General features: G+C 45.1%; 1 protein-coding gene across 1 annotated transcript in view; it reads right to left on the bottom strand.

Moving 5' to 3' along the window:
• The window catches only part of NUP93 (nucleoporin 93), an 89725-nt gene that overhangs the window by 43181 nt on the left and 20045 nt on the right, over positions 1 to 26499 (bottom strand). The gene's annotated exons all lie outside the window — the stretch shown is intronic.

Below are 26499 nucleotides of genomic sequence, written 5' to 3'. Positions count from 1 at the left end.
AGGGCTTTGGGCGACCGAGCCGTCCTATTTCAATGAAAAGACTGATGTGAGATTCCTCCTCCCCTCTAGTTTCTAATCTATTCATTAGAAAGCAGCATTCAGTGAACAGGGTGAACAACAGCCAGTGCCACCAGACCCAGAAGAACAGCTGGCTTTATAAATCTGGTATCAAGTTAAAAGGATTCCCCAACACCCAGTTCTGTGGAGACTCAACTCCTGAAACGGCTGCTAAAGCATTTGAGCACATTCTCCACAGTCCAGTTTACTGTAAAATACACTTACTATAAATTCTTCAGGGTTAAGTGTCTCTAAACAGAAAAACATACAAGTCAGAGTTAAAATCTACTTGTTTCCTCTTAGTACTAAAGAGCATAAAGGATCAAAGGAATTAACCGAGTCAAATCCAGTTAATTTTAACAATCAAGATGTCTAAGCCTACAGTCACAAATAAGAGTTTTCAACAAGTACCTTTGAAGTCACAACTATTAATTAAACAGAAGGCACTAAAGATTATTCTTATCAATAAGAGTGAAAGCCCCAACTATTGATCTTTTAGGGCAAAATTTTGTTTCGTTAAAACATTTTTCTTACATATATTTTGATTGTTATTACAGATCATGAAGTGTTTTCAAAAAAAAAAAAATAACAAAACCTAAAATCCAGCAATTTTCTTTAGGAATGGAAAATAAACTGACTGTAAGGACAGTGAAAAGAAGCCTGCACTCTTACATATACCACATTTAGATTTCATTCTCTCCAGTGTCATTTTCCTCTTTGACTAGTGCTAAATTCATACCTCCCATTAATTTCAATTACCAATGAATGAATTAAAAGCATGTGTTAAAAATGCTCATAAACTTGTATTTCAAGTATATCTATCTATCTAGCTCACACTTGGTTTCTACCATACATTAAAAAAATATACCCAAGAACCTTTGTGTTACACTTTTAACATCTGCGGCATTCACTGTAAAGTCTTTTTTGCCATTCAACCAGAGAGAAATTTTCAACCTTTCACCGCTATAGGAGTATGAGAAACATAGACAAAAGGATTCCATTTTCTTCCTGCAATGTTCTCCACCCTCCCAGAGAACTCTTCTATGCAGTGTGCACATTCATGTCTGAGTTCTTCAGTCACAAAGCCCTCGTGCACAGAACCTCATGTAAATGACAGGGCCCTGCAGCTGCCTTCAGAGCCCGCTCACCTCCACCATGATACAGCTAATTGTTAAAAATGGTGGCCGAGACGTTTTCCATACATTAAATTAAGGAGCTCTGATGAAGGCGCTGGCATTCACCCACTTCAGACAAAAGAAAATAATTTGCAACTGTTCCAGGCACGGATTATTGAGTCATCTCCCACACAGGGTCAGTGTTAGAGGTTTTCTCCTTCTTTACAAAATGCAAACCACAGCTCATTGTCTCATCTCAGAAATCAATTCTTCGCAATACTGCGCTGGGTCAGAGTTCTAAAGGAATGCTAGTCTTGGGTAAACCCAGACCTCCCACGCTGGATGAGCCAGATTCCCCCAGTTCCTCTCCGTCCCCCAAGCAGCCCTGCCCGGACCCCACTTGACAGCTCCTCAGCTGTCTCCCATTGTTGAGAGTACAGAGAGTCCCACACCGCGCAAGGGAACTCAGTCTCTCAACCAGATGAGCAATTCCCAAGTCCACGCTGTGGAAAGAAGTCCAGACCTGACTAGTCCCATGATACATACACATCCTTGGGATAAAAAGCTATACAGCATTTGTCTTTTTTTGTTGTGTTTAAAGGCAGACAACAAGTAAGCTGCTTTTTAACACTGAATTAAATAAAAGCATTTTATCTCTAATATTACTCAAGGTAATTAAGGTGTTAGAGGAAACATTTACAATGTTATAACCCTCCAGATAACACTGCGTGATTTAGGAAGTTTTCATTTCACTTATACAAATCACATTCTCCACACCAAAAGTGTGAAATATACTTAAAGGACTCACAGCATCCTCTTTTTAGAATGAATTTTAAAAAGAAAAGTAACTTTAAGAATCCATGTCTTTGGTGTTACTATTTAGATCATTTTATGCAAAGCCTTTCACTAAAGCATTTCCTGGGAGATAATTCCAGATATCTCTAATACGTAACGAAATATATATGACTGAATCCTTGGTAAGGTATCTAACACACTTACACAATCATCTATAACCCCAAAGGATCTAGTTTTAGCAAAGAAAAGAAATTATACTTTAATATTTTACTTCAAATAAGAATTGCATTTCACATAAATCTTTTTAAAAAAATACTGTAGGAAGTCTACACTACTTACTACTCAAAGACGAAGTCTGCAAAAATCCTAAACAACCATTTAAATCTTAAAGCAAATACCTCTGCCCCACCCAGGAGATTTTTTTTTTAAAGAAAAATATTGGAATGACAAAGCACAAATCTAAACAATTCTCAGGAGCATCAAGTACTTTTTCTATCAAACGAGTTAAATGCCTAAGAATTTATCTCAACAACTGCAACAAACCGAGAGCCTGTCTGCCTGTCAGAGGCACTGCAACGAGCTGCCACTTGATTAGCAGTGCATTTCTCTTACATTTCTGCACGAAACACAGGCAAAGGCAAGCCTACCTGCAGCTCTCGGGTTTAAGGGGTTCCGGCTGGTGGGCGCTGCTGGTCACTGCTGGTCCCTGCATCTCTCCCGCACCTTGTGTGTGGCATGAGCTCTCTAGAGCCAGTGCTCAATCAAGTTTCTCCCACTCCAAACAGCCAGAAGTGGATGGGGGAACGGGGCAGGAAGAGAGGAGGAAAGAGGAGTGGGAGGCGAGAGGAGACAGAGGGAGAAAGAAGAAGAAGAAGAAACACAACACCCTGCAAATGTTGCTGGCACTGACTGAAGCACCAGAGTCCAATCAGACAATGAGGCCCCTTCAGAGGTGGCCTGCAGCCCCCAGGGCACGGCATCATCCTCTGTGCCGCTCTACACAGATCCAGAGGAGTCAGCATCAGTTTGAAAGCACCAAATGATGGGAGTAACAGTTTATAGGTTACAGAAGGGTATTTTATTGTTAACGGACTGTACCAAGTTAAGATTTAAGAGGGGGAGAGACAACATGTAGGCAAGAAATGCTATGATACCCCCTCAACCCAAGCCACTGCAATTACTCTGATGTGAATTTTTGATGACTTCCGACATCTTGCACAGTTAAAAATCGCTTCGGCTGTCATGTTTGCTTAGCGCATAAAATGCATTTGCTGCATTGTGATGCAGCGCTGTGGCCAGATTGTAACCCCAGTTGTGAAGCTGGTCCCTTAACTGAGCAGCATGAATTTGCACATGCCATGATGCTAAAATAAATGGTAGTGAAAAGATTTTATACAGCAGCAGACAGGTTCTCCATTTTAGCCAACGGAATGTGTAGCTCCAACACACGCGCATCTCAGAGACTGCACCCTCGTCAACTGCGCTGTCCTTCCCACAGAGCAGTGAGTGAATGCACCATCTTACATGTTTGGCCTCTCAGTTGTTAAAAGATGTTGATCCTGTTTAAATAACTATTCAGATTAATTATAGCTTTGAACAGAACCGAGGTTATTTGCATCTCAGGAATAAACAGCCAATGAAACTGTCAGTGACACAGAAAAATGCAGACCTTTTATTAACATATGCTCAGCTCAACTGTCACTTCTTTGTACACCATTTAGGGGAAAATATATGATGTGTAAGTAATGAATATTCCCATTCTGCCGTAATGGTTTTTAAAAGTGTGCCTCAGAAAGATTTTTTCCCCTTCCATGCTTTAATGCATAACCTGAAAATTAAAGACGACATGTGTTTTTCACTGTCATGGAGAGAAATTCAGTGCAGCAAACAACTATGCAATTACAGGGAAGCTTGTGGAAAAGCAAAGATAAAACTGCACGGAGAAACAGGCACCCGATGATTAAAGTCAGGCTGGGCAGGTAGTGGCCTGTCATCATGGTGCAGACTGCAAAAGAAAAGTCACAAGAAAGACTCTTTCATCTTCAAAACCCAAATCCATAAACCCTAGGACCACACTCTGCTTGTTGCAAAACCAACACCTATACTGCAGAACCCAAGGACACATGGCACTTGCCAATCTCATCAAATATTTTATACAAATGCTAACTTGGCCACTCAGTGCCTAGAGTTTGACTAGTGAAGGTTCTTACTCATCTCCAAGCACTGATTTGGTATTTGCAGAACCAAGTTACAGATTTTGTTGCTTTAAAAGAAAAACAATTAATATAATTAACCTATAATTCTTAAAACAGAACCTTTGCCAATTAAGTGCTCAGAGTTGAGATGTTTCAGATATTGCTGCTTTATAAAAAAAGAAAAAACCATATGAAAGAAAATGAACGTAGGCACACACTGGCATCTGAACAGTGAGTAACAATGAAAGAACTTATGTTACTAACATCAAGCTCAGCTCACAATTTTCTTTGTTGTGTTCATTTGGTAGCACCACATACACAATTTGGAGGTACATGTGTTAACAAGCACTGTACAGCTGAAGAGCTTTCTAGTTTTGTGTCTTCCCCTAACTTAAAATTAATGGCACCAACAGTGCTACTCGATGCCATAGCAAATGTCACAATGGTGGTAGCGAACAGTCAACGAGTCAGGTTTTTTTAGTTCCAGACCCAATATAAGGTACCACTAGCAGCTCAGAAACTGCACAAGGAGAGAGGGAGGAACCGTGTGCTGGGGGTAACTTTGAAATTAACCAGGCTTGGCTTATGCTCCAATTACTGAACAAAAGACAGTCCTGGGGGACCTCTCTCTCAACCCGCCCAAGAAGCAAACGCTTTTGTTTGGGATCAAATAAATACTACACAGAGCACAGTGCAGATACGCAACAGTAAGAATCTCTGCCTGGGGACGGACGGGTGAGGAAAAAAGGATCCAGAGACCCCAGTGTGGTTACACACCATCTCACCCACAGTTAAAACCTCTTCTCTGAGGGAGCCTTGTAAGTCTGCCATAGGTAAATGAGAAAACCTCCTTTGATTCCTAAGAAACAAAACAAAAAATACCTCATTAAGTCACTCACTATTAGGACATTTTTCTTCGTCACTACGACCAACAAATTTATTGAGAGAATATTTATGCTAGAATGAACTGTAAACCACTCAGACTCCATTTCCCCCCAATCTACGAGCATCCTAAGGAAACCAGATTCCGGTTGTAAAAAACATTGAAGCAGCAGGCACTGAGATGTGTCAACTAACCTACTTCGGACCCCAGATGCCTGGATATACATGTGAAGGTTGTAAACACGCTGGAAAGAAGCCTCCTTACAAAGAAGGTACTTCAGCCCAGGCTGGTTAGCGCAGTGGTAGAGCATTGGCCCAGCATGTGGATGTCCCAGGTTTGATTCCCGGTAAGGGCATACAGGAGAAGCATCCATTTGCTTCTCCAACACCCCCAAGCTTCTCTCTCTCTCTCTCTCCCTCCTGCAGCCATGGCTTCATTGGAGCAAATTGGCCCTGAGCACTGAGGATGGCTGCATGGCCTCCACCTCAGGCGCTAAGAAGAGCTTGGTTGCTGAGCAATAGAGCAATGCCCCAAATGGGCATACCATTCCCCCTAATGGGCTTGTCCAGTGGATCCCGGTTCAGGTGCATGCAGGAGTCTATCTCTGCCTCCTCTTCTCTCACTAAATAAAACAAACAAACAAACGAGGTACTTCTCCCTTGGATTTATCCCTAGCTAAACATGATGTGGTCCATTCCTAAATGTCTATTACAGAGGTCCCCAAACTACGGCCCGCGGGCCACATACGGCCCCCTGAGGCCATTTATCTGGCCCCCGCCGCACTTCTGGAAGGGGCACCTCTTTCATAGGTGGTCAGTGGAGGAGCATAGTTCCCATTGAAATACTGGTCAGTTTGTTGATTTAAATTTACTTGTTTGTTATTTTAAATATTGTATTTCTTCCCGTTTTGTTTTTTTACTTTAAAATAAGATATGTGCAGTGTGCATAGGGATTTGTTCATAGTTTTTTTTGTAGTCCGGCCCTCCAACGGTCTGAGGGACGGTGAACTGGCCCCCTGTGTAAAAAGTTTGGGGACCCCTGGTCTATTAGGTAGTCCCTTGTTTAATTTTGTGTTTTGGCTTATAAAGTTCTAAGCACCAAAAACTAAAACAAAGACAAAAGGGAGACAACTGGTAGACCCAGCATTTATTAATAAAAGGAATAAAAATGGACTTGTTTATACAAATGCAGAAATGACATCTAATCCTTTCTACCAAAGCAAACCAATGCCATCTTTTTGAAATCTTCTGTGCACTGCACCACTCTGAGCTACAACAGTTAACTTCTATATCACATGTACACTCTATATAAAAAATCTAGACATCCAAGCATAAAAACAGATAATCTTACTACCACAATGACCAAAGTGTATTAAGGCTTCTATTTGAAAGATCTTCAAATTTTGATAAAGGCTTGAATTTTCAAATAGTATTCCATATAAAATTCCAACACATCATGCCTTTACATAGTTCCTTAGAATTCACTGTAATCTTTCACAGAAAAGTTTCAAATTTGTTATTTGTTTTCATCTCTGTACATAGTCTCCCTACGAAGTTCATGAAAGAACTTCCCAGCACAATGTAAGACCAAAAAAAAGTTTTCCTAAAAAAGTAGGAATACTTCCTCCAACTTAAGATAGATTTCAAAGACTTTCTGACTTTCTCCTTTTCATAGTTAATTGGTCTGAAAATTTTCTGAGTAGGAAGGATAAAACGAGGGAGGAAGATCCAATTTCCTTAGGCTCATACTTGAAACACAACAAGAATGAGGAGACATTTTTGAAGGTGTGGTATTAGTATTCCCCCCTTCTTTTTTTTACCTGTTACCATTAATAAACAAGATTACAGCCCTGGCCCTGGCCGGTTGGCTCAGCAGTAGAGCGTCGGCCTGGCGTGTGGGGGACCCGGGTTCGATTCCCGGCCAGGGTACATAGGAGAAGCGACCATTTGCTTCTCCACCCCCGCCCCCTCCTTCCTCTCTGTCTCTCTCTTCCCCTCCCACAGCCAAGGCTCCATTGGAGCAAAGATGGCCCGGGCGCTGGGGATGGCTCCTTGGCCTCTACCCCAGGCGCTAGAGTGGCTCTGGTCGCAGCAGAGCGACGCCCCGGAGGGGCAGAGCATCGCCCCCTGGTGGGCAGAGCGTCGCCCCTGGTGGGTGTGCTGGGTGGATCCCGGTAGGGCGCATGCGGGAGACTGCCTCCCCATTTCGACTGCCTCCCCATTTCCAACTTCGGAAAAATACAAAAAAAAAAAAAAAATCAATGGAAAAATAAAGCTATTGAAATTCTGTGGTTCAAGTAGAATTATAATCACTAGTGAAATTATGTTCAAGTGAACAACTGCAAAGCTCGAAAGTATACTGACAATGTGCAGGTCTTTACCCAGAAATCAAACTTTCACAAATCCCTGGTGAGCTCCGCTCTGCCGTCTGCCAGGTTCACGGGGCTGCTGGGAAGAACAAGTAATATCACTGGTGGGTAATGCTTTTAAGAGATAAGAATGAGAGGTCATGTGAGGTAGGGCAATTACTGCCCCTAGTCCCCAGCCTTCTGAGGCAGAGCTGGGCCCTGGCTGCCTTCACAGTCCACCATCACCATCCTACTCACCGAGACCTGGTTCCCCAGGGGTCCCCAAACTTTTTACACAGGGGGCCAGTTCACTGTCCCTCAGACCGTTGGAGGGCCGGACTATAAAAAAACTATGAACAAATCCCTATGCACACTACACATATCTTATTTTAAAGTAAAAAAACAAAATGGGAACGAATACAATATTTAAAATAGAGAACAAGTAAATTTAAATCAACAAACTGACCAGTATTTCAATGGGAACTATGCTCCTCTCACTGACCACCAATGAAAGAGGTGCCCCTTCCGGGTGTGCGGCGGGGGCTGGATAAATGGCCTCAGGGGGCCGCATGCGGCCCGCGGGCCGTAGTTTGGGGACCCCTGTTATAGACTACTCCTATATACTCACTTTTACGGCCACAACTCTTTACAATAGACCGATGGCTCTGGAACATTCTGTCTGGAGCTACTCTCTGAGCAGCATTTCCTACCTCTCAATGTTTCAGGGGCATTTCCCTGGGATGTCTTGCCAGAACATCAAAAACTGGTAAGAATTCTCAACTCTCAATCTAGTTAACCTCCCTAATTTCTCAGCCTTGATCAACAGCACCAAACCTTCTAGAGTTATTTCTGAGCGTCCTTCCTAAGCCCACCAAGGGCAGCAGACGCTCCACTCCAAACACCTCTCACACATCGCTTCCTCTTTCTCTGTCACCAGCTTGGCCCCGTGGTCAGCACCAGGCTGGACTACGACCACGCCTTGGAACAACACCTCAGCAGGTATCCTTCCACTGGCCAAGCCAACCTCCAGAAGTGTCTCCACAACCCCACCTCCTTTGTTTTGACATGTACCTGCTCCAAAACTTTCAACAGCAAGTACCCCCTGCACTCTGCTGCTTGGCAGTCACTCTTTCCACATCTGGTGCCCCTCCCTGACAGATGTGATTTCTTAGCATATAGCCTGCCTTGGGTCAGGTTACTGCTCTATCCTCATTCACTTCCTGCAAGCTATACCCATTTAATCTTTCAAGGCCTATTCAGACCCCATCTCCCCCAAGGGCTCTTCCCAATGACCTCAAATTTGCTCACCATGACCCCCCCTTCTCTGACCTTCCATGGAATTTGGAATCTCATGTCATCCTTATTCAATTCTGCTTGTCACCTGATAATGTCTTGGACAGTTTAATCCCACTATAGGAATGTTAGGCTTGGCTCTCCCGGTAGAAAACAATGAGCTTCCAGAGCGTAGAATTTAAGCCTATTCTAATCATTACCAGTGCCTACCACAGTGCTGTCCTTATGAGCACTCAACAAAACCAGTGTATTGATTTTTATCAGTGCTCACTAGGCCCCACCCAAGGTAAATGCAGGCGACTACTTAAAGAGGAGCTAAATATAAACACTACTTTTGCTTGTTGTTTGTTCTTTCAAATCTCCCTGGCTACCTGAGACACTTACAGCCATAGGTAGTAAGACAAATGCTAATGTGCTTCTTGGCCAATGTGCAGAGGCACCAAACTCTTCTGTGACTGAGTATCACCACTGAGAGTACTCGATCATCAAAGCTGCCTTCCTTCTCAGTTGTATCGAGAGCAAAGGAGTTTCAGGGAAAATAAGAATGCTCGAAGTCGGTGGCGTGGCGGTAATAGCTGATCTGTCCTAAATAATCAGCTGAGAATGGAAAAGCAATCTGCCAATTTTATCAGTGACATTTCACCTTGAGGATTATTTTAAGTGAGGACCACTAGACTTAAGCAATCAATAAAAATCAGGGGATTTCTGCACGTCTTTATTTAGCCACAAAGCAAATTATGCTCATTCTCTGTTGCTCATATGCAAACTTGTCTACCCAGGGGTCAAGAAACAACAGGGAAGAGAAAGCGCTCTCTGCACAGGAAGCCGCACAGGGAAGCCGCAGAGTTTTTGTTGCCCAGAGCAGGTTCTGTCCCTGCTCTGCCCATAAACCAAAAAGAGGCGGAGCAGGGTTTCAAGGTGGCTGGAAGCCTAACCCACGTGAGCTCAAGTCATTTCGGAAGTAAGATTTCCACTTTAAATATGTTTTCAAGAAGTAGTTCTCCAGGAAATGCAGTTACTAATGGGAATAGGCTGAGAGGAGAGGAGGAAGATTCTCAAATATTCCTCCAGGGCAATTCATACTGCAGCCCCAGGGTTTAGACACTCAGAATGAGAGCACTCCCACGCACTCTCAATCTCTCTCTGTCTGTCACACACAGTATCTATCACACCTCAGTATTTAGATCATGGGAACAAATAATTCTGGCAAGAACCTGTAGATTATATGATGAAGTTCAACCTTAATAAAAAAATTAATAAGATAATAAAGTGTATAAAGACTTACAAGAGTCATGGCCAGAAAATTTCAGAGCCGATTCATTTCCCTTGTGACACAGATTAAGAAAATGAGGCACAGAGAACTTCAGGTCCGGCCAAGGTCACCTGGACCTGGTTTCTTGCTCAGAGAGCTCTGCGGACAGCACCAGGGGACGCCGTCCCAGGAAGAACTGCGTGGGTCTGCGCCTGAGCCCAGATTTCATGGAATCCTGGTTACTCCATGGGAGATGGTGGTGGACAGAACAGAACGGCTTCTAGCTTGCCAGTTCTTGTCACCAATGTACTTTACATGACAAATGTATTTATTACCAGGTTGACTGTGAATAGAACTCTTTTAAACAAATTCTATTTTAAATTTAGCAGGGAAGCTGTTATTAGAAGTAGTACTGGCCCTGGCCGGTTGGCTCAGCGGTAGAGCGTCGGCCTGGCGTGCGGGGGACCCGGGTTCGATTCCCGGCCAGGGCACATAGGAGAAGCGCCCATTTGCTTCTCCACCGCCCCCCTCCTTCCTCTCTATCTCTCTCTTCCCTTCCCGCAGCCAAGGCTCCATTGGAGCAAAGATGGTCCGGGTGCTGGGGATGGCTCCTTGGCCTCTGCCTAGAGTGGCTCTGGTCGCGGCAGAGCGACGCCCCGGAGGGGCAGAGCATCGCCCCTGGTGGGCGTGCTGGGTGGATCCTGGTCGGGCGCATGCGGGAGTCTGTCTGACTGTCTCTCCCTGTTTCCAACTTCAGGGAAAAAAAAAAAAAGTAGTACTAAAGCTCAATCTCGCCCCAAGATTTCTTTTTATAAGTGCAGATAGACTTTGGATTTGTTTATTAAGGTAGGGTAATATTAATATTATTAATAGTAATAATATTATTACTATTATTTTAAAGAAAAGACACTAAAACCTTAATTTTCATGTACTTGTTTTCCTGCACATATTTACCGCTTCTGCTATTGGCTGGAAGACACTGTTAAAACCAAAAACTGATTTAAAAAAAAAAGACTCTTCAATAGAAAGAAAAGGATTACTAAAATTATCCAATCTTTAATGACTTACACAAGGGGAAAACTGTATTCTATTATTTGGTCAGGATTTCATATTCACTGACATACAAAACAGGTTCCTGAAATGTTTCTATGAAGCAAAACCCTATACAGGGTTCTATTTTCTCATTAATCCTTAATATAAAGTTGAAGATGGCATTATTCAAAGCAGTAACTAAAATCTGAAATCAAGATATAAGAAAACTGGCTCTGGCTGGTTAGCTCAGTAGTAAAGTGTCGGCTCAGTATGTGGAAGTCCCAGGTTCGGGTCCCGGTCAGGGAAGTGACCATCTGCTTTTCCACCCTCCCTCCTCTCCGCCCCCCCTCTCATCCTCTCCTACAGACATGGCTCAAATGAGCAAGCTGGCCCCGGGTGCTGACGATGGCTCCATGGCCTGCCTCAGGCGCTAAAATAGCTTGATTGCCAAGCAATGAAGTAAAAGCCCCTGATGGGCAGAGCATCAGCCCCAGACTGGGGTTGCCGGGTAAATCCGGGGGGGGGGGGGGGGGAGTGCATGTGGGAGTCTATCTCTCTGCCTCCTTGCCTCTCACGTGATTGAAAAAAAAAAAGATGTAAGAAAATTATATTTGTGGATGCAGCTTAAAAAAATTAAAAACCCAGAGTAAAATTATATGAGAAATAACAACAAAGCAAATGGGAAATAGAAAACATGGTGATGCCTGTGGTTGGTCCTGCATGAAGGAGGGGAGGGGGAAGGGGGAAGGGGGGAAGGGTGGGGGAGAAGGGGGAAGAAGGAGAAGGAGGGGGAGGGGGAAGAAGGAACGGAGCCTTGGGTCAGCAGGCACGCAGGCCAGGCGGCCAGGGCTGAGGCCGAGGCAGTGAGGGCAGCCTCGTTTAGGCCCCCGGAGCTGACTCCGCCTGGTAATCAAACACCAGGTCAGGTCTTCACCCTGCTCCGCACCTTTCTCATCTCTCGAGTAGACACAGGATCTGCACTTCTAAAACTGTTTTGAAAACTAGGCTGATTTTTAAACCTGCTTTTCCCACACCACTCTTTGCTCTAGCCTTCTAGCAGTGACATGGATGGAAATCCTTTTTAAAACAATGGTTCAGTTTGATTAACATGCTTCTTACCACTAATCCTCCAGCAAACTCCTGAGGTTACTGAAGGTGACTGAAACATTCCCAGTTCTGCTACTTTGCCATCTCATATCCTAAAGTTGAGGCTGGCCATGTCAAAGGGCTGCATCCCCTCGGGCCTAAGGCTTAGGCGAACCTAAAACACTGAAAAGCTAGTGAAGATAGGATGATATTACATTCACTTAGGGTGCTTAACAAAGCATCATGCCCAGGGTTAAGGCTCAATACATATTTATTGATTAACCGATAAGCTGCTGCAGGCTGTTATTCAGAAGCTCTGGAAATGTCTACAAGATCGCAGATTGTCACCAGCCTTCTCTGACTGGGGTGCTTCTTGGTAAATTTATATGTAGAATATACACTGCATGTTCCTATGTAGCTACCTACCTATTATTTGAACCTAACTGAATTAAATTCTATTTAATGCCCCATTAGGCTACCTACTGATGATTTCTAAAAGCAAGAGGTAATCAAGTCTAGTGGAGTCAAAAGAGCTGAGTTCTAGGCAGCCTGACACAAGTCACACACCTCAGGCCTCGGTTTCCTCATCAGTTGTGAAACTGTCATCAGACCTAGATGAGGTAAGAACATTATATTTTCAACTGTCTATACCAGTGGTCGGCACACTCATTAGTCAACAGAGCCAAATATCAACAGTACAACGACCGAAATTTCTTTTGAGAGCCAACTTTTTAAAACTTAAACTATATAGGTAGGTATATTCCTTATCGAGGTAGCGCCCGCACGTGGTATTTTGTGGAAGAGCCACACTCAAGGGGCCAAAGAGCCGCATGTGGCTCAGATTGCCCACAACTGCGGCTCACGAGCCACATGCGGCTGAAGCTCAGTTTGCCCACAACTGTGGCTCACGAGCCACATGCAGCTCTTTGGCCCCTTGAGTGTGGCTCTTCCACAAAATACCACGTGCGGGCGCTACCTCGATAAGGAATGTACCTACCTATATAGTTTAAGTTTTAAAAAGTTGGCTCTGCTGACTAATGAGTTTGCCGACCACTGGTCTATAGGGTAGGGTTACTCTTCAAAGAGAAGTCGTTCCACATGATTTCTAAAACACAAGCTGCTGCACACTTTTATACATTTTTCAAATACGCAGGCTGATTTAGACAATTCCAAGGAAATGCTTGTTCTGCCTTTCTGCTCTCTCTCAGGGCATGTTATTACTAGCAGCTAAGTAAAAGTATAACCTAATGTCACTGACAGTGGCCCCAGGTCCCCAGCACCCAATGCGGGATGGGGGTGCCACAAGAAGCCAAGAAAAAGGTGAGCAAAATGAGGGTGAGCGGAGCCGAGGAGAAAGGCCACGGAACTGGGTCAGCGAAGGAAAACAACAGGCCTATCTTTCATCTCTCCTGGCTCCCACTGATGGCAGACAGTGTATTTAATCTGCCGAGAGACCAGATTTAAGGCCTCCCCTTGGCATAGGCCATCCATGAATTATTAACGTTCACAGAAGCAACAGCACATCCACGGGCAGCGGGCAGGCAGGGAGGATACTGAGGACTGGCCGAGATGGGATTACTAATCCCTCCCTCCTCTCCCTCCCTCCGTTTCCCTCTGGGCTCTGACTTCGGACTGCCTTGTCAGCATCAGTCAATACCTCCACAGTGAAAACATGATCAACAATCAATTTTTAAGTCATACGTTTTTCATGTATATAAGTTTTAAGCATTTATTTTATTGACCGCGTGTCCTTGATAAAGCAAAGATAAAGACATGGGTGGCAACAACTCTTTTTGTGGGCTGCAAATTCAGTGTCGCTGCATGACTGGGTTGAGTTTAAAAGTGGGTGGGGGCTAGAAAAGCAGGGTCTCCCTACGCCAGACTTCTGCAGCCCCCTCACCTGGTGGATCTCAGGGCAGAGGGCCTGTCAGAACACAGATCCTGGGAGCCAGGTGATGCTGATGCTGGTCTGGGCACCACGCTCTGGGGTCCCTGAGAATGGTACTGAGGGCACGAGAAACCCGGAGAAGGAAATCCAAGCCAACCAGAGGGAGAAAGCTCTTTCCCTTCCAGACGCCCAGGGAAAAACAGAGATACTGCCGAGCTCTGCAATATGCCCGCTGCCCCAGAATGAACCCCAGGCCATACACTCCCCTCCCGCCCTACTGAGCTAGCGGAGGGACAAACGGGAATACCACACAGGAAGCTGGGAGCTAGATCAACCTACAAGTTCATCACTGAAGCCTGAGAAACAAAATGCAACATCCCTGGTCACTGTCTTCCCCATCAGCCCCTCTACTTAGGGTCTGGATTGAACACACCATCAGTCCTTTTGCTATATCCTGTAACCGAAAACTCTCCCACCTTCCGTATCAGCTGAGTCAGAATATAAGCAGGAGCTTTGGGCAAGGGCCCAACATAAGGAAATGCAACTTCAGGGCACCCTCTGAAAGAGCCAAACACGAGCAGGTTAGATGGAGAAACTAAAGTCCACTTCCTTGGGTTTTGCAGGTGCAGAACACACAAGAAACGAGAATGCGTGAGGAAGAGGCCCCCTCTGGCAGCCAGCAAGGCCAGGCCCCCACAGAACCAGTCTGTCCCCTGGCCCGAAACAACCAACCGCACCTCCAGACCGTGCTCACCCTACAGAACAAGGCAGCTCTGTTAAATTCACGTGTGGCCCGGCTGCCGGAGCCATCCTACAGCCGTGATTCCATGCTGACCCGACGGGAAGGAGGTGCTCCCTTCGGCACGGCTGCTCTGGATGGAGCCAGTCTGAAAGGCTGGGGAAAGAGGGGCAGAGGAGGAGGGAGGCAAGGGACAGAAGGAAAGCAACAATGAAAGAAAGGGGGAAAGACCAAAAAAAGGAAGAAGGCAGAAGAGCCACAAGAAAGGAAAAAAACAGGGAGGGTGACACCGAAAGCAAACTGACACAAAACAAACAAAACACCTCTCCCCCGATCTGCTCCAAACCTCGATGGTCCAGTTCACCTAGAGTTTCAGACACGGAACCTGTCCTGGTTTGCCACTTTGCATCCGTTTGGCGCCAATGCCGACTCAGCAGAAAGCAGGCTGCACGGCCCCAGTGCGAGCATCTCAAGAGCCCCGAGCCCCCACGGAAAGGGCCGCTGTAAGGCTGTGCTGGCAGCAGGCACGGACAGCAGGGCCCCTTTCGTTCCAAAGTATATCTGAGATGAAAAAAATGAGGCCCGCGCCGCTCAGTTTATGGTATCACTCTTCTAAGTAGCATTTCCATCCCTTCAACTGATGTAATTAACCAGCAACCCTTCCACAAGGAAAGGAATAAATGGAAATGTCACTTCAAAGAAAACAAGTAAGAAGAGGTCCGAGAGGAAAGAAAGGACTAAAAATCAAGAAACTCAACCAGTGGCAAAGAACTACCTCCGTGTCATTGCAAAAAACAGTAATGTGGGATCTACCAGGCCAGTCGGCTCCTTGATGCCTTCCTCAGCAAGGAAGCTAGTAAGGGTCCAGGACAAGGTGCCCGAGTCCCTGGGTTCAAGTTCCACCTCAGAGAGTGACTATCGTGCACACGCTCTCTCTCTAGGTCTCAACTTCTTCCCCTTCTAATAAAGATGATGACAACACCCATTTAACCCACCTCAAACACTGAGGTGAGGAACCAGGTGGTGATGGACAAATGGAAGGATTCCAGCAGTGTGATAAAATTCCTGGCTTGTTAACATACTTCTCCCAAATCTTTCCAATTAGGACAAAGGCAGAGAACTTTCTCACTACCCATTCCTCCTGGCCCGAGGGGGACAGTGCAATGATGTAATAATGACTGCTCATGAAATCTGCAGTCTTAGACCCCCTTTCCCACTGTCGGAAGCTTCTCCGTTACAGACTAAAGGAAAACGAGGTTTCGTTCCTAGGAACTGACTGGTTCTGAGCAATGAGAGCCATTTTTGTAGTCTACTTCTATCTAACACATGTTTCATGGACTAATTAATTCTTCACGTCTCTGTTAAATCTATTTTCCTTGTCATGTCAAACAGCTGTTCTCACGTCCATACTGTGAGGGGCAGTACAGCTGTCAAGAAAGCGCAGTGGAGCCATTTGCCACATTCTCTGAATTAATCATGTCTTAGCTTTGTAATTAGGGAGAAAAGTGACTTTCTCATTCACACTCTCAAAATCCCAAATGCAATGTTTCCTTGTCATCTAAGTCCCTCGGTCCTCACTCAAGAAGTGAGGTTCACCCTCTATTCCAGTCAAGAGGTATCCAGGTTGTGAATGAAGAGGTAAGTCTGTTACAGACAATGATTACTTCTCCTCCAAACACTCTGAGCCCAGTGCCCTCCGACAGCTGGACACCATACCAGCCCCTCAGCTGGATTCTAATTTCAACATCCTGTTCGGAGAGAGGCATCCAGGTACGCAAAGGGCCACTTTCGCAGGAGAGCCTGACTGTGACCTGCCCTGGAACACCATCGCGACTTTTTGGTTCCCTGCTCCGTCTTCTCTTTGCTATTTTGCTCTGTTAGTTTGCATTTATTTAAAAGAGCCAGTTAATCCAAATGGCACCAATCTGTATGACTTCAGCTGTTAGTGTTTCGTTGACTGTCAACCCCTCACTTCTCTGCTATCTTCTAGAAATGAAAATCATTCTGCACAGAGAAAGTTTCTCCTGTATTCCGGGGCAGACACAATGCTGAGAGCTCTGTATCTTTAAACACCAAACACACATAATACCCTTAGACAGCCAAATCGTATTACAAGATGCAAGATTTCAACATTCCGGCACACTGCCAGAGCCTAATGGCCAGTCAGACGCTGAAGGAAGGAAATGAGCCTGCATTAAACCTACAAGTAAGTCAACAATCAATAGCTCAGGATTACAGTAAAGATTTGATGTGCCCTTTAAATTGCTTCTAGCAGCATCCTTCTAACTCCAGCTCAGCTTCAGAAGCAAAACAAAACAAAGATGATCAAGCAAGAAGCGGAACACAACCTATTTCACAAGCGCAAAGCCTTGGCACTTCAAACTAAGAGCTGCACCAGGATTCCAGAGACTTCCCTGTGTACCTGCAGGCAGCAGACCTGAGACAAAGCAGGCTGAGCTCGGACAGCAAACTAATCTGACAGCTCAGAGAGCAGAGCGCTACGGCAAAAAGCAAGAACCTGGGGAAGTGGGGGAAGCGAGTCTGGCCTTCCTGCATGTTCATCCCCCAAAAAAGATGGCAGGGGTTTGTTCCAAGGTCTGGAAAGCACATAATCAGTGTCATTTATTGTATTACTAAGCATATAGCAATGCCCACCACATCTACTAGACTTTCTACTCTTAATTTTGCTCTTAATGAGCACTCAGTGATACCTCTATGTCATACGTCCACTACCTCCCTCCTCCAAATAGTTCCTGAAAATCCACTCCTTTCCTAGGATGCACTTAGCCTACGAGTGGAACTTGAAACCTAGGGCAGTAAGGGCACAGCACTGAAAAACCAACAGAACAGAGTTCACATCTTTCACATGTAGTCTCCGAGTCTTTATGTTCAACAGGGAAATCGGCACAACAGATTAAAGGATGAACCCAGAAAGTGCCTGGTACAGCTTCTGCACATAATAAATGCTCAGTAAACCTTAGCTCCGCCTCCCTGGTTTCAGCTGGCATGAAACAGAAAGCAGGAATTCAAACTCGACTTTGATGCCCTGTTCCAGTGTGGCAGCAGGAAGCACTTGAAAGAAAAGAAGGGAAGGGTGGGGAAGGGGGCAGGGAGGCAGAAGGCACAGCTCTTTAACTAGCACTACTTAAAGTACAGCGTACCAGTCCGCAAATAGTTTGTTCCCAGTCTGCGGCAGATGAGGATAAAAATTGAGAATAAGCTTTTTGAAACTTTTATAGCAATCTGACAGGAGTAATTTCACATTCACTGAATTCAATTTTTAAAACTAGGGCTTGTACTTCACATATCTTTTATTTCACTTTTTCCTAGTTAATTCATTTTTACTGTATTTTTATCAAAGTATCTCTCCATTTGATATAAAATCGGGGGGGGGGGGCTTGTCTGAGTAGCAGTAATTTATTCAGTAAGCACCTTTTGGATAAATACCACCCACCACTATGCTCCAACATTAAGGCATCTGGGCAGTTTGGGATCTCATCATACACCAAGTGCTACGAATGCCCATAAACCTCCGAGGACCCGCCAGGGCCTGCTCGCTTAGAAACTGGCCCTGCTGAGACAGACTGAAATGCACTGTGGATAAGAGACCTAACAAGAGAGGAGGTGGTGGCTGTTTCTACTCATCCCTAAGAGATAGCGAGAGTATTTTAAAACAAATAGGTGTTTTTAAAGAAAACGGAAATGTGGAGGATTCTGTTCCCCCATATCTTTTCATTCATATCATTCAAAGAAATAAACCAAATTGGGTAATAATAATAAAAACCAGCCAGTAAACCCACACTTCCACATGTGTGCTGCTGACCTAACCGCCACCCCGTATGTTATAAGTGAAATAGCCCAGTCCTGGCTGGGAAGATGTTTTCTACGACAAGGGCTCTTTCTGTCCAATTTCTTGGGAGCCGGGTTGCACCCACCCTTGCTCTGCAGACCAGGCTGCAGTGTCAAGCGCTGCATTTTCTGATGAGCACAGGCTGGGTTTTGCTGACGGCATCTTGGCCTCACAGCCACGCCACCGCCCGTGGCCTCGCCCTTCCGTCCTCTGGGATAATTAAGAGGGCGCGGGCATCGCTAAGGCCACTGCTGATGGATTGTGAGTGCTGCAGACCCGGGGCTGCCAGCAACCCGAGCTTTGGGGACTTGCTCTATCTCCCTGTGTCTGGGGTGTAAGACGGAAGCAGGAAAACACTTAAAAAGAAAGCAGTGCACCCTGGGTCAGAGAGCTCTGTGGCAAGAGAGATTCTATGCACAGGTCTTTCAGCAGCGGATGCTGCCTGTGCTACCTCCCAGCTGCTTTTCCTGGTCCCCAGCACACAAACCAACAAGAAAACGAAACCAAGAATCCACCCTGCTGGAGCCCTGCTCTCAGCTTCCTCGGGTACAGTGGGGACATGGGTCCCAAAGTGTTGTGACTGCGGAGCCATGCTTTGCAAACATCACTGACGGAAGGAGCCTCATCAGCCAGCAGGCCTGTAAACCTCTGATCAAACATTCCCAAACTGAAATAGATGACAGGGCACTGTGGCCAGCAAAGCAACATGGCACACAGGATCAAGGGCTACCATCTGGGAACGAAAGACCTGTCTACAGAAATGCATCCAATGGAGGTTTTAACCCTCATTTAAATCACACCTATTCCAGTATCAAATAGTTTTGCAAACAAAAAGATATGCCCATTTCTGGTTCCTGATACCAAGCAATTTAAAGACATCAGACAGACGACGATGTATGTGGCCCATCTCCTGAGTGCTGGGGCAGTGACAGATGTCGGCAGTTCAGAGACGCCTCGGGAAGGAGGGAGGATGACTCAGCTCCAGTTCAAGGCACCAGGGCCTGGGCCAGTGTCTGAAGTCCTCTATTAAATTGCTAGATAAATACTTTAGCCCTGGGCTTCTCCCAAAACCCTCTGACAGAATCACTGCAAGTCCTTCAAGCTGGTAACTGATACTCCCTCCCGCACTGCAGGGTCAGAACCCTCAGGGAAGACAAAGTGCCTGTCATTTCCACTTGCTCCGACCACACTCAGTGTCCACTTACTCAAGCTTGTGGTGAGAGCCCTGTGTTCAGGACAAGAGCAAATGGACAAGTCAAAACCCGAAATCTTATATCCTTGGCTCACTTAAGAGCAGATTTTCACATTTCCCACAGACAATGCCCTTAACACTCATTTTATTTCCAGAGTTACCATTTTTAATTCCATTCAAAGGAGACTTTTTAATGTAATTGCACGCTTTGCCACCAGACCGCGGCGCCTACCTTCTCCCTTATCACACCCTGGCAGAAAAATTAAATCCTTTCAGGACTCTCCACAGCAATCGGCATCGGACTACCTAATGATAAACGCAGGACACGATGGCACATCCACCTGCTTCTGCCAGAACAATTCTTTTTCCTTTTTCACATGTTTACTGGCTTTTACCAGCTCTGAGGTTTAAGCTGGGTCACGGTTTAATGACAATGAGCAGCAAATGTGTGGGTTAAGTGGGGGTGATGTGGACACTGTGGCACCCACACAGGAGACGGTGGCACACCGACTGCTCTGGACAGGAGCAGCGGGCAAGGTGGGACCCGCCTCCCCCACCTGCACTTCGGCTCAGCAGCTGGACCTGGGCCTAAAACGCACCTGGAGCTCCTCCCGGGAACGGGTTTCTCTCGAACTCACAGAAGGTGGATCCAGTGAGAGCTGGGCTCATTCGCTAGTGAACCCGGGAACATCAGCTACAGGTTGTTCTGAGTCTACAACAGGCAGCTGTTACTAGCTGAGAAAGGACACCATTCAAATACCTATTAAAGTCCTGAAAATCTCAAAACAAAGGTTACCATGCAGCTCCCTCAGGGACAAAGGTGGTCGATAAACATACGTGCCTAAGGGAAAACCTTCCCACTACTCGATTCCACGCAACAGTCGCTTATCTTTTCATATGTGAAGACGTGTCAAGAGCGAAGTCTTACTCCTTCAGTCCATCATTTCAAAATTTCTAATAACCCATTTGGCCTTGATCACCATTCTGTGCAGAAAAGCCTGCCCAAGCATACTAAGAGACAATAGGGAAGGCATGTTTTTTTCTAGACTATTTCTCAGACGAGTTATACAAATTATCAGTAAGCAAACAGATGCAACTCTTATGAAGGAACCTCATCTCTTCCTTAAATTTACTAGAGCAGTGCTGGTAAGACCTGCCCTTAGTACACATGCTTAGCGGTTTCAACTTTTAGAAACAGGTGAAAATGACAACTCCATTTCTTTAAAAATAATCCCAGAATTGAGATATCATCCACCTACCCAGAATGCACTTTCCCTCGACTGCTTCGAGAAGGGAGAGCTCACTGTGCTTTTTCCTCAATATTAACATTTCGCCAACAATCTTCCTGAAGAGCTGCGCTTAGCGCGTTAACCATTCTAGGCAAGTCTGACTCTTTCCAACCAAGGTTATGCCACCAGAGATTCATGTTTATACTTACCAGAGCCATGCAGTTTCTTCTGATTATCTGAAAGATAAGCTAAGAGTGGTTTAAACATACTCTACATTTCCAAGGCCAAGAAGAGAAAAAGGAAGGAAATAATGAATATTTTATTATAGACACAATGTAGTAAGCAAAACAAGGTTTTAACAAGTCAATTATTATTGCACTGTTAGCTGTATGTGTGACAGATTGGTTTCCCTGACTTTAATTTTCTTATACTTATTTTATCCTCTAAGACTTTTTTTCCTCTTTATTCATACAGGACAGATTTCCATCTGGAAATTTATAAAGACCTTGAGTATAAAAGACTTTTTTTTTTTTTTTTTTGGCAGAGACAGAGAGAGTCAGAGAGAGGGACAGCTAGGGACAGACAGACAGGAAGGGAGAGAGATGAGAAGCATCAATCATTAGTTTTTTGTTGCGACACCTTAGTTGTTCATTGATTGATTTCTCATATGTGCCCTGACCGGGGGGCTACAGTAGACAGAGTAACCCCTTGCCCGAGCCAGAGACCTTGGGTTCAAGCTGTTGAGCCTTGCTCAAGCCAGATGAGCCTGCGCTCAAGCTGGCGACCTCGAGGTCTCGAACCTGGGTCCTCCACATCCCAGTCCGACGCTCTATCCACTGCACCACTGCCTGGTCAGGCAAGATCTTTTTTTTTTTTTAAGGGACTAAATATTTGCTTATCTAAAATTTGAATTGTTTGTTCACTTGTAGGGGACCATTAAGAAAGTTGATTTTCTTAAGCTGTAAAATCAACATATTAAATGTGGAGGTCACGGGGAAGAGAGATCCCAGAAGACTAGTATCAGGGTGGCATCTAAGGAGAGCCTTAGAGGGTCAGACTGAAAGGGCTGGGACATTTCAGAGGTGCTACTCCAATAAAGAAGGGTGGTAAGCAAAGGCCTACATAAAAAAAAGGAAAGATTAGCCCATCTGATTGGCTGAAGTAGAAACACACACACACACACAAACTCTCTCATACACGTTAGCTCTTTCTACCTTAGAAAAGTACCATGATTTAATCCTACTTATACTTACCCTAAAAACTTGTTAGTACTTTTACAAATCCGACTGTTTCTAGCTGAATAATGTCTCTACATAAATCTCTCAAACATGTTATCGTTCTGGACTTAGGGTAGGCCAAACCAATTACTAGCAGAGCCCTTACTTTAAAAAGGAGAGGTAGATTTGACAGACACGAGGAAAAACCTGTGAAGACAGAGGCAGAGGTTGGAGTTAAGTTGCCACAAACCAAGGAATGGCAGGAGCCACCAGTGGCCCAAAGAGGGACTCTCCCCTGCAGCCTCCAGAGAGCGTGGTGCTGCCAACACCTTCATTTCAGAACTCTTGACCTCCAGACTGTAAGAAGTACATTTCTAATGGTTTAGCCCAGTAAGTTCATGATCATTTGTTCTGGCAACCCTAGGAATCTGTATTTTGGTCTGATGTCATCTGGAAAGAGTACGGCCTGATGCTGAGGAACTGCAGCTCTCTCTTTTATGACCAGCTCAGGCTCTTTCTGCACAGCTGTCTTCAAATATACATGTAATGATAATGTAGTGAAAAAGCCCAATATACAAGTGGAACTGTGTAAATTTGCACTGCACGGTTTAGTAGGTCTGCTCAGATCAGAATAAAGATGTGCAATGCACCCTCCCTATTTTTTTCCAAAGACAGAAGCAAGCAAGTGGATCTCTGAGAGGACCTGTACCTCCACGTACCTCGAGTCACTTACCATAGAGCAGGACAGTCATTCTGTTAACATGTCCTGTTTACAGTTACTGCTCTTCACCTCTGCTACACAAATGTGTAGGCCTTCTTTATAACCATTCCAAAAAGTAGAATCAATACACATTTTTTAAAATTCTACTAGCATCAGCCATACAGATATTCCAGTGAGGTTTTTTTAACTATGTTACCTGTGCTGGCCACAGCAAACTTTTAAAAATGCATTCTCAGTGGACGCCAACATCACTGATTATGACAAACAAATCCATAACAGCATAAAGCCCATGTTAATTTCAAGCTCAATTAGAAACAGAGGAAATATAATCAATGTTTACCACCTAGAAAAGGGCTATCCAGGGTTGTTACATGGAAAATTGCCTTTCCAAGCACCTAATGCTGCAAACAACAGATGGGACAGTCCTGGGCAGCACCTGTCAAAGGACCCCCCCCCCCCCCACAGCGTTTACTCTTGTAAATTTATAAACTAACATAATATATTCACTGACTGGTACCCAGCACATGGGATTGGGCTGTACTCTCTCATCTCCAAAACCACACTGATTAGAAGACAGAAGTTCAGACACAAAAATCCATCAGATTTACGGCATGGAAATTTTATCTCAATAAAACTGTTAAAAAGATGTCCATCAAAAAGTATATCTGGATTTTCTAAAAACAAAAAAATTGAAAATTTTCAAGCTAACTCTTCTTGGATAACAAATACATCATGAGAGAGAAAAAAAAAAAGACCACTCCATACTAAGGAAAAAAGCTGACTTGCTTTTTCTTATATTTAACTACTAACCAAGAAGTCAGGCAAGGACATGACACTACTGTGCGTACAGGAAGTTTAGGCACACAGGTCAGCTGTGCACACAATGCAACTTAAAGCTCCCAATCCCTACTAATAACCAGAGCCATCTCAGATCAAGCCAAAGTCTCAGCTCTTTAATAGTTAAATTTTCTCCATGAAATGCTTTGCTAACAAGAAGATGAAGTCAATGAGGACTTATTTTGAAACTAGTCTTTTCTTCAGGTCTGAGTGCTCAATTCCCAATTAATCAAAAGCTACCTTGGATTGACCATTTTGCATTTCTGAAGCTATTCCAGAAAAGCCTGACTAGGAGGTACAATTTTGAAATGGAAGTATCCTTCCTCTCAAAGTTCAAAGATTTCCCAGGAGTCAGGACCAAAACTCTTAGCCCTGCTCATTTCAAATTAAGAAACTCTAACTTGACCAAGCATACAAAGCTAGGACACATCTGACGGAGGTGTTGACGGGGAATACTCACACATTAAGGAAAGGTCAGAATAATTAACCGGATCACTCAATGCATTCAGGAACCTGTCTTTCTTATCTCAAAGCAAAAAATGGAGTACCACGTCAGTGAGAACGCATGAAGTGCATCACAAAATGTGGCTGAGTATTAATCCAAATGTAGATTATAAATATGCCAAACAAAATTTAAAAAGTTCATTTTTAAAATAAACAACTTCTTTGGTATTTTTAAACATCAAAACCATTCAAACAAACCATTCAGCAAGTGCCATTTCTTTCCATACTACGAAGGGCTAAGGGTACTTCCAAAATACATGACGATCACTCAATGAGCTGAGCTCTATGCCATTCACCCACTTCAGCCCTGTTACACAGATTTTTTTTTTTTCTGAAGCTGGAAACAGGGAGGCAGTCAGACTCCCACAAGCACCCGACCGGGATCCACCCGGCATGCCCACCAGGGGGCGATGCCCTGCCCATCTGGGGAGTTGCTCTGTTGCGACCAGAGCCATTCTAGAGCCTGAGGCAGAGGCCACAGAGCCATCCTCAGCGCCCGGGCCAACTTTTCTCCATTGGAGCCTTGGCTGCGGGAGGGGAAGAGAGAGACAGAGAGGAAGGAGAGGGGGAGGGGTGCAGAAGCAGATGGGCGCTTCTCCTGTGTGCCCTGGCCGGGAATTGAACCTGGGACTCCTGCATGCCAGGCCGATGCTCTACCACTGAGCCAACTGGCCAGGGCTACACAGATTTCTTTATAGAGCATCAAGCAAGTGAAATAAAAGGAGAGGAGGGAAACAGCTAAATATTTTTTTTTAAATGTTAAGTGACAAGTTAAGTATATATACCATTTTAAGATTACATGGAGGCCCTGGCCAGTTGGCTCAGTCGTAGAGTATCAGGCTGGCCTGTAGATGTCCCGGGTTCGATTCCTGGTCAGGGCACACGGGGGAACTGCCCTTCTGCTTCTCCACCCACCCTCCTCTTTTCCTGTCCCGTAGCCATGCTAAAGCGCATCAGCTCTGGGCGCTGAGGATGGCTCAGTGGAGCTTCCACTTCAGGTGCTAAAAACAGCTCAGCTGAGCATGGCCCCAGTTGGCAGAGCAGGGGCCCCAGACCGGGGGAGGGGGGGGATCCCGGTCGAGGCACACGCAGGAATGTGTCTCTCTATCTCCCCTCCTCTCAATCGGAAAAGAAGGGGGGAAGGGGGGAAAAAAGGATTACATGAAAATAAGAAGGCATCTAGTACATAAAACTGCAAAATACTGGATTTCTATACTCTGGAAACACAGCAATAACAGAATAAAACAATGACTCTCCATAGTTATTCAAGTCTCAACTCAAAGAACAGGGTTTTAGGTTTCTGAATTGGAATAAATACAGAATTGTGACCATTACATGGACTTAAACAGCTCTTGTGAAGGGTAGTGGGGTAGAGAGCACTAATTCATATTGAGCCCAAATAGTAACACAAGTAGTACCCATTTGTACTAGGATCTGCCTTTGTAGGACCTGGATCCTTTCAATTCAAGGTAAATCAGTAATAAGAATGGTGCCCTGCTGTCCCTTTACCCCAGCACAAATGCAGCATTCTAATCCCCCCCACACACACACACACACAAAACCAGCTTCTGATTAGGTTAAAATAATCAATTGTGCCAGAGGCATGCGAGGTTAAATGGACTGGAGTGCTCTATTAGAAAATTTCCTGGTGCCACCAAGGTAGCCAAATACCTCCTAGAAATCGACGAGTAGGTTTTGGTAAACAGTACTCTAAATTTCCTCAGTTCTTTGCCAACCAATGCAAACAAGATGGAGAAAGAAATGTGGAAGACGAACAATAAAACTGTGTGAGATCTAGCAAAAAAGCCAGAGAAACCCACAACTAAAGTCACTGTGCCTTGGACTAAGCCCAGGGAAGGAAGGGAAATCTGCTCTCACAATTGCAGTAATTCAAAGGCGCAGGCTGGAATGGCTTCCTGAACCTCCGACTCGCAGAGCCTCTGGAAATACCCCGAAGTTCCCCACTAACCCTCCAAAGCTGCGTCTCCCACTCTCTTAACGCCTGAGGAAGGGGAGAGACACACAGGACTGGACCCCACATCAGCTGGTCGACAGAGGGCCAGGGCCCGCAGTCCGGGCTGCACGCTGAGGTCCACCTGCACGAGTCCAGGCACCGACCTGGCAGCCTCACCTGCACGAGTCCAGGCACCGACCTGGTCCCCACCTGCACTAGTCCAGGCACCGACCTGGTCCCCACCTGCACTAGCCCAGGCACCGACCTGGCAGCCTCACCTGCATGAGTCCAGGCACCTGCCTGGTCCCCACCT

This window comes from Saccopteryx leptura, chromosome 9 (assembly GCF_036850995.1).
Source record: "Saccopteryx leptura isolate mSacLep1 chromosome 9, mSacLep1_pri_phased_curated, whole genome shotgun sequence".
NCBI classification, from domain to species: Eukaryota; Metazoa; Chordata; class Mammalia; order Chiroptera; family Emballonuridae; genus Saccopteryx; species Saccopteryx leptura.
Note: the sequence above shows the minus strand (reverse complement) of the source record. Positions and strands in the feature narration are given on the sequence as shown.